This window comes from Pteropus medius, unplaced genomic scaffold, assembly GCF_902729225.1.
Source record: "Pteropus medius unplaced genomic scaffold, Ma_sr-lr_union100, whole genome shotgun sequence".
NCBI lineage: Eukaryota > Metazoa > Chordata > Mammalia > Chiroptera > Pteropodidae > Pteropus > Pteropus medius.
Genome location: NW_024340849.1, coordinates 8,678,068 through 8,682,314, shown reverse-complemented (window position 1 = coordinate 8,682,314; position 4,247 = coordinate 8,678,068). Strand labels below are relative to the sequence as shown.

The 4,247-nt window shown below is 39.3% G+C and overlaps 1 pseudogene; it reads right to left on the bottom strand.

The window, feature by feature from the left end:
* Positions 1-414: 414 nt before the first annotated feature.
* LOC120589826 (uncharacterized) lies at positions 415-533 on the bottom strand (annotated as a pseudogene).
* Positions 534-4,247: the final 3,714 nt, after the last annotated feature.

Here is a 4,247-nt window from a genome sequence, read left to right as displayed (position 1 = left end):
ATTTTTATGTGTTTCCTTCCCATTTTTTGAGAAGCAGTTATAGCTAATTATTTTTTCCTTCAAAATAAATGTGTGATCGTTAAAAGGGCCACCTTCCCACAATGTGACCAGGGGAGGGAGTAATGGGAACAGAGCTGTCAAGGGCCCCAACCCAGTGTGGTGGGATGTTTCCCAGAACTGATGCTCCTTCTTCAGTCTCTAAGATGGCTTTGATTTTTTTTTGTTAGTTTGAAGACAGTTTAAGTCTCAATGATAGTTAAATTTAGAGAAACACTCTGCTTGACTGACATGCCAAATCTTTCTTTTTTTCTTCTACTTTTCTTTTTTTAGGTGAGGCAACCTTTGGTTGACCTCACAGATTTCAAGGATCTTGTCAGCTTACAATCCCTTATGTATATATTTTTATATTCTTTACACCTACAGCACCTGGTCTTCCTAGGTGGTCTCCCATTCAAGTACTAACCAGGCTCGACCCTGCTTAGCTTCCAAGATCAGACAGGATCGAGCTTGTTCAGGGTGGCATGGCCGTAGACCCAAATCTTTGTATTGACTGCTGAAGCTGGTTCAGATTAATGATCTAAGATCCCTGTGAGAAGAGCACACAGTGATAAACTAAACGTTCACTTTAAGCAGGGTATTCTTTTAGGCTCCGTAGAGTTTGTAGAGAGATTCCTGCTTAACACATTAGGTGTTGAGATGATTGAGAATAATGCTTGTTTCCGCATTAACTTTCTTCGTACATCTGTGAGATGTCTGGAGGACATTTGAGATGCTTGAGGAGAGCCAACGCACAATTTCGTTTTGTTTTATTCTATGTAGGGAAATCGTAGTCTCTTTAATCCTCCATTATTCAGATTCTAGAGATAAAGGCTTGAATGATAGCAATTTAGTTATCACATTCTATTTCCAGCAGAATTGTTTGTAGTGTAGCTCAAAATATCTATCTTCTTAATTTTAACTGGTTTTGCCAGTTGCCAGTTAAACCAGATTGCAAGTGAAAATGAATATCATCAACACACTTAAATATTTCTGTGCACCATACAAAGCAGACTGTAGATGATTACAGACTACTGGAAAATGTGTTTCCACAGAAACTTTCTTAGAAACTGCTCGGAGTGTGTTAGACTTAAAAATCACTTATAGATGTGTGCTCAACATTTTAGTAAATTTTTGAAAAATTACTTTTACTTTAAAAGTATATTATATTGAGGACGGTGAAACTACTCTGTATGGTACTGTAATGGAGGCTACATGTCATTTTATGTTTGTCCAAACCCACCGAATGTGCACCACCGTTCGCTATAGACTCTAGGTGACGATGACATGTCAATGTCTCCCGATGTGGATGGTGGGGGAGTCTGTGCGTGTTGGGGGCAAAGGTTAGATGGGAAATCTCTGTATCTTCCTGTCAATTTTGCTGTGACATAAAACTGCTCAAAAAGATGAAGTCTATTAAAATAAAAAAAATATGTATCAAAGAGAGACTAATATTCTCTAAGGCAACGATTCCTCTGTTCTCCTGTAGTTTAAATATGGTACATGGAACATTCATGTTGTACACAGATAACTCTGAGTAGCTGTGTGTGATAACTTTAAACACTTCGAATTATCATGACGCTGCTGATGACCCCTACTTGGTCTCCCTAAGCACATGCCCAAGTTTATCCCTTCATTATTTTTCTCCTGGATTGTCATTATTGCCAAATAGGCCCCTCTCTTTCCACTAGCTCTCTCATAATGAACTTAGAATGGTCTCTCTAAAATGGTTCTAAGGGCACACTTCCTTTTTAGAGATCTCCAAGACTCACAAACTGCAGAAACAAGTCAGACCACTCGGCCTACATGTAGGTGTCCAGTACCACAAGTCTCTCTCAAAGTGTCTTGTCTTTGGATCACCCTCTACCCCTTTCTCTGCTAACAAATCCACACACCAGCTATACCTTAATACATATTGCAAATGCTGGCTTCACCTCCAGCTCTATCCTTTTGCTCATCTTGTTCTTTTTTCCAGAATGCTCTTTTGATCCACATTCCTGCATGTTAATGTTTTATCATTCAGCATCCTTGTAAATGATACCCATTCCAAAAAGCCTTCTCAGACATCTCCCTTGCCCCATTATCCCTCCTAACCCATGCCAGATTAGCCTTGACACTGTACTTCTCCAAGAATGACATTTACTCTCTGCATAGTGTGGCTACCCACTGATCAGAACCCATCAGTTGATGAACATCCAGTATGTTCTGACCAATGGCCAGTCTGCAGTCTTTAAGATCTCTCAGTTGGTTTTTCTCATCTTTTAGGAAGAGTTCACAGACTTCTCTCTAAATAATATACTCCTCCTTTGTGGTGCCACAGGACCCGCGTGTGTCTCTATCATTGAGCTAATTACATTGTGCTAGAATCAAACTCTGCTTTGATTTCCATGCTCTGCCGGGGAACATGTCTGGCATATATAGATGTTCTGTGAAATCTTGCTGGTTGAACTCACTGAATTAAAAAAAAAAAATGAATGGAGGCCAAAGACCAATTTTAATCATCTTCCCATAAGTGTTTATAGTAACTACATCCATAAAGTGCTTGAAAACATGTGTCGAATGAAACCAGAGCCCTTGCTCTCCAATAAAATCTTAAAATTTATCATTTAATAATATCAGTGATGTTGATGATGATGATGATGATGATGGCGATAATGATGATACTTTCAAAGAATTATACCGGAGCACTCACTCTGTGATTGGCACTGTGTCAAGTTCTTTATAAGTGCTTATTTAATCCTCACGTCTACCCTTTGAGGTGGTTCTATCATTTTTCCTGACTTGTAGGTGAGAACGGAAGCCCAGAGAGATTAAGTAAATTGTCTAAATCCAGGCACCTTGTCAGTGCCTGGCCAGGCTTTTATTCTGGGCAGTTTGACTCCAAATCCATTGTTCTCTTGCTCAGAACTTATTTTTGATGAAAGCACATTTCGTTCTAATAAATCTATGACATATATGCATTGCTTTCTCTTCCCAACCACCTGTCTTTTTCATTAACCACTGATACTTTGGCTCTGCCCCCATTTCCCTGTAGAACAATTTCAATCAAAAGTTTGTAAATAAACCTTAGCACCAACACCCATCACTGAAATCCTCTAAGACCCACAATGTTGCCCACGCGTTTAACTATTTCTTTCCTGCCTTCCATGAAATAACACTTTCTTATCTCTGTATCTGTGTTTGCCCCTTCATGGTTTCCCAGCCAAAAATAACTCCTAAACGTCTGTGCCTCTTTCCACCTTCCCTGGGCCACTCAGCTTCTCAGTGGCCTCTTTATTCCTTAGATATTTGCTGCCACCAATACTCCAGTACCTTTTCCTCTCATTCTAATTTCTCACCCACATGTCAGTTCAAAGTCTCCAAAATAGATGTTGGCTTTCCTTTCATCATTTAAAGAAAAAAAGCACCTAAAGAGTGAGTATCTCTCCTGTCTTTAATCATATTCTCAAATATTGATCCCTTCAATTATATTAGTAACACAACTGGCCAGTCCAGAGTCCCAGTTTACATGGCGGTTCCATTTTTCACTGTTGCTTAATGGAAGCTAGCCTGGTTTTGAACATCGTCCTTGAAAATCTGGTTTATGTTTGTTCTGTTAAGAGGTAGGTTAGCAAGAGGATCCTATGGATCAATCCCCAGCACCTGAAAGTAGCCAACATCTTATAAAGTCTCTTGGAAGGCGGCCCAATGACCCAGTCTCTCTGTAAACTTCTACCTGGTGTGTGAGGCTATTATTATTAGAACCCATGTTTATGCATTTCTATCTCCATTCGACCTCGATATCCTTAAATAATAGGGGTGCATTTCTCTTGTGGGTTATTCTCCTCTCTGAATTTGATTCTCACATACAGTGCCCAGAACATGCTAAGAATGGGAAATTTGGGGTTTTGCTAACTAAGTGAATTTGGGGAGGAAGGAAGTGGAGTTCAGTTTCACATGCTGAATTCTCGAAGGTAGAACTAAGTTACTCTAGTAAGAAATATGCTTTACTTCTTCTTTTGGGCTGCGCTTTTTGAAACCTGCTATCAATGACATCCAAAGTCACTGCCTGATACTAATGTAATGAGTCAGGTTAAATCAAATAGTAGTTGTTTTGCAAATGAACAACCCTAGTCACTTACATTCAACGCAGTTCGACTTTATAAAGATTTCAATAGAAAACGCGATTCTCTGGAAGAATAATTTTTTCAAGTTTTCCGAGATACTTGGCA